At 44.2% G+C, this 16154-nt stretch overlaps 1 long non-coding RNA gene across 1 annotated transcript in view; it reads left to right on the forward strand.

Annotated features, from left to right (window-relative positions):
- The first annotated feature begins 242 nt into the window (after positions 1-242).
- Positions 243-16154, forward strand: part of LOC137369988 (uncharacterized) — a 33748-nt gene continuing 17836 nt past the window's right edge. The window contains exons 1-2 of the long non-coding RNA XR_010975058.1: positions 243-284; positions 2960-3064. This is a non-coding gene — a long non-coding RNA (uncharacterized lncRNA). The remainder of the gene's footprint in view (positions 285-2959; positions 3065-16154) is intronic.

The following is a 16154-nucleotide window of genomic DNA, read 5'->3' on the forward strand; positions in this document are numbered from 1 at the left end:
TTGTTTGACCGTAACAGGGTGTATTCCTTTTTAAACATTGGCTGTGCTTTCCACTTCAGCGAGTGTTTATCTTTTACCTTTTTTGTGATCATAAAAGAACCAATCGTACAGGTCTTCTTGAGTTTAAGCAAGAAAGAGGTATGTTCCGAAGAAGGGTCACTGACCCGAAACGTTAACTCTGCTTCTCTTTCCACAGATGCTGCCAGACCTGCTGAGTGATTCCAGCATTTCTTGTTTTTGTTTCAGATTTCCAGCATCCGCAGTATTTTGCTTTTATATAAGAGGTATGTTTATTGTACTTAAAAATTTAAACCCAATCTGGATAAAATAATAAGTTACGCTGCACTATCACTTACACACACATGAGAATTACACACGCAGAAATAGATTACAGAGTGATGAGGTAAAGTTTGGGGTTGGATTAGAGTCCAGAACAATTGAAAATAATATATAGTCTGTGAAGTCTGGTAAGTCAATTGTCTTCCGGCTGTAGTTGTGATTCTGAAGTTTTTGGCTGGTAGAAGTATTTTTGTAGCTGGCCGACCTGGTTCAAGTTTTTCTTGGAGACAGTGATGTAGCTGGCTTTCTTCCCAGGGGTCTTTGCCTTGGATATTTTCCAACCAGCAAGCAAGCTTCGACGCCCCAAGATCACTTGGAGAGAGAGTGAGGGAATGAGAGAGCACCCCCTATCTTCTGCACACGAAGCTTGACCCTTTGTCGCAAAAAGCTGCCACCTTTTTCACAGATGGGGAGGCGGTCACATAATTATTCAGTATCCTCGTTTGCAATTTAATTAGATTCAAGTCCAGGAATTCTCCATCTCTCTCTCTGGTCTCATTGTTTCAAGATGGCTTTGTAGGTCTTGCCATTAGAAGTGAAGCCATTAGCTGATTCCAAATTCATGAGGCATTGTTCTAATGGTGGTTAGCTCAGACATTTGTCTCTCCTTTGAAGTGTAAGCTATTTCAATGCAAATTGTGGTGGCCATCTTGGCTGCCAGCTTTTTAAAAGTTAACTGTAGGATCCCAGCTTTCCTTTTTAAAAGTTTAATGTAGGTTTCCAACCAATGTATTAAAAATCCTCATTTGGCATAGTATGTTTTCTTAAAAAAGTTAAGGAGTGAATTCCAGACTTAGGGCTTAGAATGCACAGCTGCTGATGATGGGCAAAGGGAGTAGGGGATGCACAAGAGGCTAGAGTTGATGGAATACAGAGTTCTTGGAGGATAGGGCTAATGAAGGTTATAGAAATAGGAGGAGGCAAGCCATGGGGGGATTCAAACACAAGGATGAAAACTTTATAATTGTTGGTGGACTGGGACCCAATGAAAGTCAGCAAGTACAGGGATGATAAGTACACAGGACATAGTGTGGGTTAGGATATGAACAGCACAGTTTTGAATGAGCTCAATTTTCTGGAGGATGGAAGATGGGAGCTGGCCAGGTCCGCATTGAAATAATTGATTTTGGACCTAGTTCATGTTACACCTCTCTTAATTTGCTTGGAGTTATTTAGGTTGTTTTTAGTAGCAATCTCTTAAAGGGCTGTTGCATTACTGATTTTTATTCAGTGACACAAGGAACACTGATTCTAAGAGGCATTTAAAGATATGGGGGGAGAATTCCAGAATTTCCATTTTTTTCTAGTGGCCTTAAACCCCTGTGAGCACTGCTTATTGTTTAGTGCTTGCTGCGCAAGGACAGCGATGTAATCAGAGATGCAAATGAGAGTTTTTGGACAGTGAGGCTGTAGGGCTGCTCAATCATCAGCAGTTGCTCTGCATCCTCCTCCAGCCTGTTCTGGACCTCTAATGCCACTGGTGGTGGAAACTAATTCACTAGACTGGTTTCCAGCCAGTAACTTGCTCCAAGTTAAAATCCCTCCCAGTGACTGAAATATTAACTGAGTACATCAATTTAATTTTCACATGAGTTTGGTAGCGGGAATGAAAGGGCACTGAGAACAAGGTGGGATAAGTACTTAGGATAACTATAGCTGAAGAAGTAAAATTTAAAGAAAAATGATGGAACTCACAGTGGAAAATTATGGTCCCCGATGGCATGTATTTTAGAATGGTAAGGGAAATTAGTACAGGTTCTGACAGCATTCCTTCAAATATCCTTAGATGTATAATATGTGCCAGAGGACTCAAGGATTGCAGATATAGTAACAACTTGAACTTACATAGCACCTTTGACATAGTGAAATGTCCCAAGGTGCTTCACAGGAGTGTAATCAAACAAAATTTGACACCGACCTTCATAAGGAGATATTAGGACAGATAACCAAAAGATTGATCAAAGAGGTAAGTTTTAAGAAGCATCTTAAAGAAGGAGAGCGAGGTCGAGAGGTGGAGAGGTTTAGGGAGAAAATGCTAGTATTTACGACCAAGGAGCTAAGGCATAGTCATTAGTAATGGATGGATTAAAATCGGGGTGCACAGTGGCCAGAATCGGAGGAGCACAGAGATCGTGGAGGAGGGTGGTGGATGGGAGGTTGTAGGGCTGGAGAAGGTTACAGAAATAGGGAGGGACAAGGCCATGGAAGGATTTAATAATAAGGATGAGAATTTTAAATCACGTCATTGGACTGGGAGCCAATGTAGGTCAGCAAGCACAAGGGTGATCGGTGAATGGGACTTTATGCGAGTAGGTCCAAAAGGAATAAACAGTTAACTATTGACCAGTCAGCCTCACATTGATAATGTGTAAGCTTCAAGAGACTGTAATACAGAATAACATTAAAAATGTTGGAAGAATTCACTGGGATGAATAAGCAGAAACATAATAACAAGATGGTCAGATGAGCAAGGAAAGACCTAGAAAAAGAATAGCTAGAAATTATTTTAGTACTGTTCCGACGTGAGAGCAGTCAGAAAAATGGGAACACCGCAAAATATGCTAATGAAGCTAAATTTGTAAGTGAGCATATATACCAAATAATTACTTCCTTCAATCAGGCAGCTTTCGGTAGATGGAAAACTGGCTACCAGGATGCCTGTTCAAAAAAGGTAGCAAAAGAGACCGAGGCAACTATGTACCAATTGTTCCAGTATCAATAGTAGGTAAGATAATGGATTTGATTATTAGCAGTATACTTGAGAATTAACTATTCAGAAGACCTTAATGACCAATCCTAGTGACATCCTAGGCAGACTGTGGGGTACCTTGACTTCCAAAAACTTTTGTATGAAAGGCAGTTGCGATTCAGTGGGGATTAATAAGAAATTTGCTAAAGGGTAGGAAATAATTTTTTTTTAGATAAGTTATGTTATGGTCGGTACTGGAATGCTTAGTAGGACACCCAGTACTGGGAGCCTAATTTGTATTAATAACTTGGAATCATAAGCTGAATGAAAACTGGTCAAATTCACAGCTAATATTAAACTAAGGGGGACAGTTGCGCCTGAGGTGGCAACAAAATATGACTGTGGACACAATCATGGAAAATAAAATTTAGGGGTACTATAAGTAATCTATGTCAGGCAACCCGCCCCCCACCTGCCAAGGCTGAGGCACGCATGATTTCGCCACATGAACATTAAACCTTAAAACTACAAGCCCCTGTCTGGAAGGACATTTGCAGAGTACCAGACAGTGTTGAAACAAAGGGAAACAGGCCCTGCCCCAATACACAGAAGAGACTGGTCAAAGCAGTCGGTCACGTGACCACCTGCTGGATAACTACGGGTGTTTTAAACTGGAAAAACAGATTTTAAACTCAGAAAGCCATGTGCTCATGGACTGAGAACATTTCCTCTCCTGTCTGCCTGCCTCCATCTCTTTCCCATGGAACTGAACCTTGCAAAGACACATAAACTCAAAGAGAGAAAAGAGTCCTACGTGAATAAGGTTTAAGAAGAATTCTGGGCCCCAACAAAACACAAGACCATATTTTCAATCAAAGACTACAGCGAGCTCGAGAAACAGTAACAAGATATTGCCTCAAACTGTTCTACTTATCTTTTCCTCTTCTCTTTTCTGTCCCTATCTGCATGTGTATATCACGTGTGCATGCTAGTGTGGGCGCGTCATATATCCGTAGATGTGAACCATATTAGAGTTTAAGTTTTAATAAACTTCACCTTTCTTCTTTAAAGTTTATGCTCATTTCTTTGCCTTATAATTGGAAAGTTTTGAACAAGGATTCACAAAGGGAGAGCTTAAAACACTGTGTGTTTAAAATCACACCCTGTTACAATAAAACCAGGTGAAGATAGTAACAGACTCCTAGACACCTTTCTCACCTGGTCGTAACATCCAAATTTGGAATAAAATAGCTAACAGTGATGTGAAAGGAGATCTGGAGGTGAAATTTAACTTTAGCGGCAGCTACAAAAAAGGTGATAGTGAATCAGCAGCTTATTTTAGTAAATGCTATGGATGCTATGGGAAGCAAGGGAGGAGTTTGCTGGGGCCCTGGCAGACATTTATGTATCATCGTTACCGGAGGTGAGGTACTGGAAGACTGGAGGATAGCTAATGTGCCTTTATTTAAGGGCAGCAGGGATAAGCCAGGGAACTACAGGCCAGTGAGCTTTACATTAGTGGTGGAAAAGTTATTGGAAAGGATTCTGAGAGACAGGATTTATATGCGTCTGGAAAGGCATGGTCTGCTTAGGAATAGTCAGCATAGCTTTGTGCGTGGGAAATCATGTCTCACAAATTTGATTGAGTTTTTCAAGGAGGTGACCAAGAGGATTGACGAGGGCAGGGCGATGGACGTCATCTACATGGACTTTAGCAAGGCCTTTGACAAGGTCCCGCATGGTCGGCTGATCCAGGAGACTCGAACACATGGGATCCAGGGTGAGCTAACAAATTGGATACAAAATTGGCTTGGTGATGGGAGGCAGAGGGTGGTAGTGGAGGGTTGTTTTTCAGATTGGAGGCTGGTGACCAGTGGTGTGCCACAGGGATCAGTGCTGGGCCCTCTGTTGTTTGTCATATATATTAATGACTTGGATGTGAATGTAAGGGGCATGATTAGTAAGTTTGCAGATGACACCAAAATTGGTGGTATAGTGGACAGTGAAGAAGGTTGTCTAAGGTTACAACAGGATATAGATCAACTGGGAAAGTGGGCAAGGGATTGGCAAATGGAATTTAACGCAGACAAGTGTGAAGTGATGCATTTTGGGAAGTTAAACCAGGGCAGGACATATATAGTGAATGGCAGGGCCCTGGGGAGTGTTGTTGAGCAGAGAAACCTTGGGGTGAAAGTGGCAACACAGGTAGACAGGGTGGTGAAGAAGGCGTATGGCATACTTGCCTTCATTGGCTGAGGCATTGAGTACAAGAGTTTGGACGTCATGTTACAGTTGTACATGATGTTGGTTAGGCCGCATTTGGAGTACTGTGTGCAGTTCTGGTCGCCGCACTACAGGAAAGATGTGATTAAGCTAGAGAGGGTGCAGAAAAGTTTCACAAGGATGTTGCCTGGTTTGGAGGGCTTGAGTTATAAAGAGAGATTGGATAGGCTGGGTATGTTTTCCCTGGAGCGAAGGAGGCTGAGAGGGGACATGATAGAGGTATATAAAATTATGAGAGGCATAGATAGGGTAGATAGCCAGAGTCTGTTTCCCATGGTAGGGGTGACTAAAACTAGAGGGCGTAGATTTAAGGTGAGAGAGAGGAGGTTTAAAGGGGATCAAAGGGGTAAATTTTTCACACAAAGCATAGTGGGTATCTGGAATGAGCTGCCAGAGGAGGTGGTGGAGGCAGGAACAGTAGCGACATTTAAGAGGCATCTGGAAAGGTACTTGAATGAGCAAGGCATAGAGGGATATGGAATTAATGCAGGCAGGTGGGATTAGTATAGATAGGCATTATGGTCGGTATGGACGTGGTGGGCCAAAGGGCCTGTTTCTATGCTGTACGACTCTATGACTCTAAATTGAGCTGATGATTTGCTATCATCAAAGTCAAATTTCTCCCTCTTATGGTTTAAATACATTTGATACTCAACATTGTAGATGAGCAATCAACAAAGCAAATAGAATGCTGAACTGTTAAAAACAATGGCCCAGAGTTTGTAGTCAGTAGTGAAAGAACAGCACTCGCTGTTCACTACACTGATAGCTGCCAACCATGTTTTCACAGGCTTTTGAGTGGAGATTTGCTTGCATGGGCATTTGATCCAGCACCCTCTACTTGGAATCTGTGATGTCTGTGAGCACAGCAAGAAACAGTGAGGCTCTTCAATTAATCAGATTGAAGAATCCTCACTGAGACATAAAGAATATAAATCGGATTTAAAACATGTACAAAAAACAAAATGAGTATTGTAAAACAAAGATGGGATTAAGAGAGAGCACTAAAAGAGACTGACAAAGCAATTTTTAAAAATCTCCAATCCTAAAATCTGAAGGAGTGAGAGTCCACACTTGTAAAATTGAATTTTCAGGGTCAGAGAGGTTGTTTGGCAATAAATATCACATCATGCCATTAAAACTTCACTTACTCTTGGATGCACCATTCTTAACTTTTTCTGTTATGTTTAGTGGCTAACTAGTGTGTTAGTATCGCAACTTCACTCTATTACATTAATTTCAGTGTGGAATCAATGGGAAGGACTATTAAAGCGCAGCCTGTGGAGGAGCAGCATATTTCTGACACCTGCTTAGGTAACAGCGGAACAGTAGTAATGGCCGCTAAATCTCTTAGACCCTTTACTGCTTCTAGCTTTTCACCATTTAGAAAGTACTCTGTTCTATCATTTTTTGGTCCAAATTGGATGGCTACATTGAGCTCCATTTGCCACAGTTTTGCCCATTCTCTTAATCTATTAATATCTCTGTACTTTTATGCTTCCAGCTACACAGTTTACAATGCCATCTTTCTTTATGTCACCCGCAAACTTGGATATGTGGCTCTCTATCCCTTCATCCAAGTCACTAATAAATACAATGAATAAATGGTTGAGGGCCCAACACAGATCCCTGTGGGATGCCACTGGTTATCTCCTGCTAATTAGAGTACCTGCCCATCATCACTATCTTATCCATATCGCTATCCCTGTCTTCTGCCGCTTAGCCGATCTCCTAAACAGGTCAATAATTTACCCTTAATTTTATGAGCTCCAACTTTAGCTAATAGTCTCTTATGAGGGACTTTATCAAATGTCTTCAGGAAGTCCATATAATTAACATCCACAGACATTCCTCTATCCACTACTTTGGTCACCTCTTCAAAAATTCAATGAGGTTCATGAGGCATGGCCTATCATTTACAAATCCATTCTGGCTCTCTCTGATCAGCTGAAAATTTTTAAGGTGTTGAGCCGCTCCATCCATATCGACTCCTAAAAAGTTTGATTCTTATTTTTAAACTTTGCCCCCCCCCCCAGTCCTAGACTTCACAACCAGCAGAAATAGTATTGCTCTATCTATCCCATCTGTTCCCCTCAATATCTTGAAAGTTCAATCAAACCTTCTCAATTTCAGGGGATACAACCCTAGTTTGTGTAATCTCTCCTTGAAATTTAGCACTTGGAGTCCAGGTATCATATTGGTAAATCAACACTGCAGACCCCAAAGCCAATATATCCTTCCTAATGTGTAGTGTCCAGAACTGCTCGCAGTACTCCAGCTGTGGTCTAACCAGCACTTTGTATAGCTTAAGCATGATTTCTACAAACTCGTACTTCAGTCCTCTAGATATAAAGCCAACATTCCATTAGCCTTTTTGATTATTTTCTGTACATGTGCATTACATTTTTATGGTCTATGTACCTGGACCCCAAGCTTCTGGACCGCCACTGTTTCTAGCTTTTCACAATTTAACATCTCAGGACCAATTCTTTGATATAGTAGAGAACTCCCTTGGCAATGCACTAGCTAAGCTAAGCAACTGCAATGTGATTAATCATCTACTGCCAAGCCTGAAAAGACACATTTCAGTTCTTTTTATCTTAGGAATAGAGATGCAAAGGGAGAACTTAACAGGCACACAACTTTAAACCAGAATACCTTAGAGTAATGTTAGATCGCACCCTAAGCTTCAAAGATCATGACCTCAAAGTAAAGATAAAAGTGGCAACCAGAACTATTGGAGGTGCTATTTTTTGGATGAGACATTAAACTAAGGGCCCTGCCTGCCCTCTCAGGTGGACATAAAAGATCCCATGGAATTATTTCGAAGAAGAGCAGGAGAGTTATCCCTGGTGTCCTAGCTAATACTTGTCCCACAATCAACATCACAAAACCAGATTGTCTGATTATTTTCACAATGCTGTGTGCAAATTGGCTGCCAATTTATTCCATTATAACAGTGGCTGCACTTCAAAAGTACTTCATTGTCTGAACAGCATTTTGAGAAGCTATTTTTGGCATCCTTTTATGCTTTTTCTTTCAGTTTTATATTGTCGCTTACCTCTTTAGTCATCTGCGGCCTTTTTTTGACAAGTAGAATGTTTGCCTCTTAGGGGTATAAACTGATTCAGTATCATGATAAATTATTTTTGAACACCTCCCATTAATGTTCTATCATTTTACACATTAACCGAGTTGCCCAGTTTATTGTGGACAGTTTCTGTCTCATCCATTGAAGTCAGTCTTACCTAAATCTAGAATCTTAGTAGCCGTTTCATGTTTCACCCTTTGGAGCACGACATTGAACTGGTTCATATTATGGTCATATCATATCATGCATCTTATGCTGTTAACTAAATATGACTCGTTATTCATTATCATATCTAATATGGCCTAACCATATGGTTCTAGGATATTGGGCTGAATTTTCCCTGCTCCATGGAGACAGGGTTGGAGGTGGGAGCCCAGGAAAATTGGAGAAGCTGCATTGGGACGTCTCCCTGACACATTCCCGCCTCCAGGGAATCTTCCCAGGGATAGACAGGGAAGAAACTCATCAGTCTGCTTCATTGAGGCAAGCAGCCAATTACACTACTTAAGTGCTAATTTGGGACCATTATCTAGAGGTGGCCTCCCCCATGCAGCAGTGGGGGTAGGGGGTAGGGAGGGGCAGTGGGGACCATCGATGCCTCCTTTAAATTCCTCCCACTCACAACCACAGTAATTATTGGGCCACAGCATGGCAGTAGGGCATCCTGTGGAGGGGTTCCCCCTCCACGATGCTGGCCGAGCATCAGTGGCCACACTTACTTCTAACAGTTTTAGAAGTCTTCAGAGGGCTCTTCCAAATTGTGGCACCCTCCCAATCTCCCACTGATATCAGCAATGCAAGACACTCAGGGATGAATCTTCCTGTCCTGGAAAAGTCTTAGCAATTGACAAAAGCCATTCTGTTTCTCAATAAGTATAGTAAAAGTCACGGTGAAATTTTGCCCGCTTAAACTTTAGCAAATCCCAGCATACCCGTCTCTGTCTGTGGATCCTAAATCCCACCAAGAGCCCCCAATTTGTTATGATCCCATTAGGGACCATTAACTTTTAAAAAAAGAAAGTCTGCTTTCTCAGATATTACTGAAAGAATAACGCCACTAAATTTCACGAAAACAAAAACTTTACAAGAGTTAAACAAAGCAAAGCGCTCTTAACCTGACACTACAATTCAGAAACACTTATATTTTAAACTTAAATTCTGAACAGAACATCCTCTTTTGATTTTCACTTCCACCCTGAGTCCCCTAACAGTTACAGGATCTTGGTGGTTTGTTCATTTCTGCTGGGACCAATCCAAAGTGTACCACAGCTCTTTGGAATTCACTTCGGTTTCCTTAATTTCTCAGCTGTCTACTGAGTTATGCGATCACCTCCCAGGGATTCTCCCTCTAGCTTCAGCTAGTTAAATCCTCCAGTTCACCTTCAACACCTCACGAATCTGGATTTCCCAGCGTGAGCATGGGCCTTTACAAATGGAAACTGCCTGCCTGGCTGAAAGCCAACAAAATAGCTTCTCCCAAAGCCAACTGACTGACTGTCTCTGGAAGCACCCAAAAAAAACACCTGACCCCAAAAGCCTTTTGTCCTGAGCAACACCTATATAACAAAGTGGTACATGTAGAATGTCCCAGATAGCAATTTAAGTTAATTATTTCCAACTCCAAATCTTCTGTTTGTTCTGGGAGAACATATGAATCATTTAAACTCTTGACTGAGATAGCTGCAGACACACAATCTCCACACTTCCATTATGACCTTACTAAATAAACATGGGCTAACCTTTGATTTGTAGCCACCCCAGCTTTGTTCATCAGCTTTTCAAACCAGGTGTTTTCATTTTTCTTGCATTAAAACAATTCAATTTCCAAATTAAAAGTTACCTCTCAAAAATTAATACAAACTATGAACCCAAGGTGATTGTAACAACAGAGAAAGGTATTTTATTCACTTACTAAAACACTTGACAACCTCACACCACACTTATACATTTCACAGTCCTCCTTGATGGTGAAATCTTTGCAGCCAAAAGTCCCAAGCTCCTCCTAGTTGAAATGAGTTGGATTTCCCAGACCTTTCTCAAAGCCAATGTCTCTTTGCTCACTTCTTCCAAGTACTTTCAACCTGGACTTCTGTGATAAAGCCATCTCTGGTGATCTTGTTGGTCTTTTACTTCTCTGCAAACCTCAACTTTCAAAACAAGATCAAGACTTTGCAGCCTTTTGCTGTATCAGTCTTCTAAGAGCAGGTGTTCCCTTTCTCGCTCCTCTCTGAGCCTGCCACCACCTGTCTTCTTCTGGTCTTCCTTACAGCCTGCCTGCCTTCTGAAAACCTGTTCAATTTATCCATAAAAGTCCACAGTCTGTCTACAGCAGGGATTTCCATTGTTTCCAAGTGTTAGCAATGCCATTCGTGTTTACATTTTCTGAACCACTGACTCCTTATTAAGGATCTGCAAGTCTGGGAGGGTGAAACCCATTGTTCTTCAGGGGTTATACCCCTGCAGATTCTGCTTTTCAAAGAGGTTGTTGATCTGGGCTTTTTGTTGTCCTGGTAACCAAGATTCCTGTCTTGTATTTAAGCAGAGTTGAGGTCACCTGACTTATCTGACTCCATCGTAAACTACATTAAAAATCACAGTTTAAAAAAAAATCTTGCTACAAAGCCTAGCATTTGTAACAATAGTAAAAGGTTCCAAGGCATTTCAAAGGAGCATTATCAAACAAAATTTGACATCAGGAGGTATTAGGGAAGATGACCAAAAACTTGGACAAAGAGCTAGGTTTTAAGGAGCGTCTTAAAGGAAGAGAGAGAGGTAGGGAGGTGGTGAGATTCAAAGCGTGAATTCTAGACTTGAGAGCCAAGGCAGCTGAAAGTGCAGCCACCAGTGATGGTGTGATTAAAATGGGGTCAGAAACGGAGAAGCACAGAGACCTCAGAAGGTTGTAGGGCTGAAGGAGGTTACAGCATTAGGGAGGGGCAAGGCCATGGAGGGATTGAAAACAAGGAAAAGAATTTTAAAATTGAAGCATCGCTGGACTGGGAGCCAATGTAGGTCAGTCAGCACAGGAGTGATGGGTGAATGAGATTTTGTGTGAGTCTTGATAGGGGCAGCAAAGTTTTGGATGAGCTCAAATTTATGGAGGGTGGACGATAAGAGGCCAGTTAGGAGAGTATTGGCATAGTCAAGTCTAGAGGTAACAAAGGCATTAATGAAGATTTTGGAAGCAGATGAGCTGAGGCAGGGATGGAGTCAATGTTATGTTATGGAAGCTGAAGTAGGCCTTAGTGATTGCACAAAAATGTGGTCGGAGCTCATCTCAAGGTCAATGCAACACCAAGTTAAAACTAGTAAAAGGTTAATTTAAGACTGTCTCTCGAGATAAGGAGGCCCAAAAAGAAAGAAAAAGAAAGAAAGAAAAGAAATCAACAAATGGGTTGGATTTACAAGTAGACTGCTGGAGACAAATCCCTGGAATAATTTAAGAAATAGGTTTAGTCCCTAATGGTGGAACTGTAAGATCTTTCTGGATATATCAGCTAATAATGGCCTTCCTCATCTAATATAAAAGCAAAATACTGCAGATGCTCGAAATCTGAAATAAAAACAAGAAATGCTGGAACCACTCAGCAGGTCTGGCAGCATCTGTGGAAAAAGAAGCAGAGTTAACGTTTCGGGTCAGTAACCCTTATTCGGAACTGACAAATATTAAAAATGTCACAGGTTATAAGCAAGTGAGGTGGGGGTGGGGATAATATCTATCTACTGATATGAAGCTGAATTTTATGGGAATGTTGGGGATGGGAATGGAGGTGGTGGGGCATAAAATTGGGATGGAAGACTTTGGACCAGAGGTCCGACATCGTGATGTCCTGTCTGTATTTTACTGCCAGTGGCCGACATGGAAGGCAGACCACAATCCACGCAGTCGAAAGGTAGTTAAGAACCCAACTGACACCAATTTTATTCACCATTTTGCATTTAGCTGATGGTGCCTGGGAACCACGGGCCTTTGGAGTCTCCCCTGCTTGAAGGAGTTGGCAAGAAGGTGGGAGGTCAGTTCTGGCTGCAATCCATAGGGTGAAGCAACGTCGATTTCCAGGGAGAGAGGAGGAGGGAGGGGACCGGGAATTGGTCTGAGGAGTGGGGGCAAAGGTGCCAGCAAAGCAGGGGAGGCACATCAGAGTCCAAATGGGCAAGTGCCACCTCCTCTGTGTGACACCTGAGGGGAAATATTGGTGGTCGTTGGCTCTGAAGACCTTGCGCACAGGGAGAGGCAACCTGTAATGGGCCTCATTCACTCTGGCTTTGGTGCCCTGGTTGAGGAGGAGGAGGAGCAGCAAAAAGGAAGGGAGGTCGAAGCACAAGCAGCAGGACATCAGCATCCTTGGGGCCAACAGGTAGGCCAGCCTTGGGGTCGGATCACCAGAGAAGGGCACAGAGAGGCACGCCAACAGCTTCCTGCATACAGAAGAAGCTACCCTCCAGAAAGGGTCTACCAGCTGAGGCTTAACTTCCAGCAGATGACTGTGTCTATGCAGATTCTGCTTCTCCAGGGAGGCTGTCACTGATCTGTATGCCAAAATGCAGGACAAGCTGAGCCCCATGGGACTTGGTGGACACCCAATGCCAGTGGTGCTGACAGTCACTGTGGCACTGAACTTCTATGTCTCTGGATCTTTCCAGGGATGCACTGGAGATATGCATGAGATCTCACAATGTGCATCACATCGGTGCATCAAGGAGATCACGAATGCCCTGTTCAAGAGGGCAGGTGACTGTGTGCGCTATTGCACTGATCCAAAACGTCGAGCTGAGAGGGCAATAAGGCTATTGCTGGATTGCCCCTGTGCAGGGTGTGATCAACTGTACACTTGTGACCATCAAGGCTCCCACAGACCAGCCTGCAGCCTTTATTAGCAGAAAGGGCTTCCAGTCAATCAATGTGACCACCACAAATGGAATATGCAGGTCTGTGCACGGCTCCCTGGAAGCAGCCATGAAGCCTACATACTTTGACAGTTCCAGGTACTAGAGCTTTTCTAGCCTCAGGTATGGTTACTCGGAGACAAGAGGTACCCACTGAGTATATAGCTACTGATGCCTGTGAGGAACCCATGCATGGTGCAGAGGAAAGGTACAATTCCTGCCATGGGACTACTGATCAACCATTGAGCAGGCCATTGATCTCCTGAAGATGAGATTCCGATCCCTGTATTGATCTGGTCGAGCCCTTCAGTATGCCCCAGTAAGGGTCTCACATATCGTGATGGTCTGCTGTGCACTGCACAACCTGGCACTACAGAGGGGGGAATGTGTTGTCCAGTGAGGATAACATGGAGTGCGATGCCTCCTCCGATGATGAGGATGCAGAAGAGGATACTGCCCAGGCAGTGCCAGATGAAGGCCCCCAGGTACAGCAGGAAAAGTGCCATGAGATAGGTGCAAGGGAGGCTCGAGATGCCTTTGTACATTCATGTTTCTTATGACCCTTACTACTTTTGGTAGCTACTACAATAAAGCCTTACCTTTATGCAGCTGTGTAGTCGCTTTCCTTCATTTTGCACTCTCTGGCTGGAATCTTGTTCTACTGTTGCCGAGGTCGGCGGTGGGCAAAGGAAGCGGCACCCAGCCCGCGCCGGCCGCATATCAGAGAGCCGCTGCAATCTTCAGTGCCACAGCTCATTTGAATAGTGGGGCGGCCCGCCGCCCCGATCACATGGAGGGGGCAGCCCATCCGTCGCTGTCAATGGCGTCAACTGCCTGTGCACAGGCGCTGACGCCATTTTTAAAGGGCTTGGAGCCCTTCCAGGATTTTTAAAGAAATCACTAAACATTTTATGAACAATTAAAACCTGTATTTTTAGACCTTCCCCACCACCCCGCCCCAACTATATCCACAATATTAGATACTTGCCCTCTCTACCCGAAAATACTTATGTTTTCCAACTGATCTTTCCCCCCTCAAAGTGCAAAGGCTATCAACTTCATCCCTTCCCACCATCCCCTCCACCAATGAGGGACCTTTATTGCTGCTCCTGCACCCCTCCCCCTCCCGCACACCAACCGCCTGCACAGTAAAAATGGCCTTCTTCCCCATCCCAACCGTTCTGGCATCTCGATTCCCCGGACAGGGATCGGAAGGCGTGGGAGTGACAGCCAGCAGCATGAAGATCACACCAGGACCTGAGGCAGTGGCGGGCTTGCAATTATGCAAGGTATTTAAATTTATTTAAATATGTAAACGCTGGGCCCATCGCCAAACAGCACGGTGGCCACCATGAGGCCTCTCCAATTCTGTGAAGATCGGGCCAGGCCCTCACAGCATCAGGGTCAGGGGCAGGCCTCCTCCAGAGAGATCTTCAGGCCCTCCCCCACCACGGACACCGCGCCTGGGAGGGAACTAAATTCACCCCTATGTCCCCGTGCCCACGTGCACATTACACAGTGGCAAGGCTGAAGTGTTGAGTGCTCGCGGACTGTTCCCTCGTTTTCAGCCCCTTCAGAGTGGCAGGGTTTAAATGACATCCCAAAGGCCATTAATGAAAGGAGGAAGATGTTGTGACAGAATAGTACATCCTTATTCCGCATGACATGAAACGCAACCTTTCCATGCTGACTAAACATTTACCCGTGAACTCAATGCATCTAGGTGCTCTTCTGGGCAAACCTTTTCTGGGTGCTTCTACTTAATGCTCCCTCTGGGCTGTCAGCTGAGGTGGAGGCAGGCTGCTGACCTTGCTACCCTGAGACTAGGAATGACCTTGGTCGCCATCCTCTGGCTGCCTGAGGCCTGGAGGGCCCTGGCATACTGAGGGCCTCCTGCACAGCTGCAGGGACTCCCTCTGTCATCGTGATGATGGAAGCATTCACGTTACTACCAGAAGGGCTTTGGAGATACTGCCCACACTAGGAGCACCCTGAGACGAGCCCCCAGATGTGGCAGGCAGCCACTCTTCCTCCCTTATAAGACACACTTGTATCTCCCTGCTGACCTGAGAGGAACAAGGACTTGGTGGAGACTCCAGGTGCCTTGTCACCCTTTTCTATGATACTACTGCCTTGAGCTCATGGACAAAGTGATGGTGTGCAGATTAATGCGCATCTCTGGCAGCCACTGATTGGTCTGCTGGATCTGGCTCTCCATGAAAGACACAAATCTTTCAATGGAGGAAGCCCAATGCACACTGGTGAGGAACATGGTAGCACTCAAGGCCTGGATGGACTCCTCCATCATCCATGCTTGGATACGCAAAGCCTCTGACATCTCTGCCATATATTGCCTTACCCCTCACTACAGGTGACGCATTTTCTGTGTTATCAAGGACACCAGAAGCACGTCATCTGCCTGGGCCTCAGCATGGGCCTGGCCTACCAGTGTCCTACGACTACCAGTGGCCTCAGCTGTCACAGCCTCCTCCAGCTGCTTGGGCACACCTGTAATGTCCTCACCAAGTTGTGTGCCCAAATCTAACTACAACCAGATACCCACAAAGGTGAGAGTATCTGCAGTGGTGGAGGGTGCAGGGGAATGATGTGACGGTGCGCTTCTGAGGCTCCCTCCTCCTCCTCAGAGGTAGCCGGCTGTCCCCCAGTATTTCCAGCTCTTTATTCTCGTTGTTCATCTTGACCTACAGGAGAGAACAGAGACATTGAAGGGTTAAGGGCTGCCCAACGCGTCATTCTCTCTGACCTAGTCCTATCAACACCTCTTTTGTTATCTCTTGCCCCACCCCAGCTTTACTTGCAAACTTTTTACATTTCTAATATCTGCCAGTTCTGATGAAGGGTCAC

This window comes from Heterodontus francisci, chromosome 5, assembly GCF_036365525.1.
Source record: "Heterodontus francisci isolate sHetFra1 chromosome 5, sHetFra1.hap1, whole genome shotgun sequence".
Taxonomy (NCBI): Eukaryota; Metazoa; Chordata; class Chondrichthyes; order Heterodontiformes; family Heterodontidae; genus Heterodontus; species Heterodontus francisci.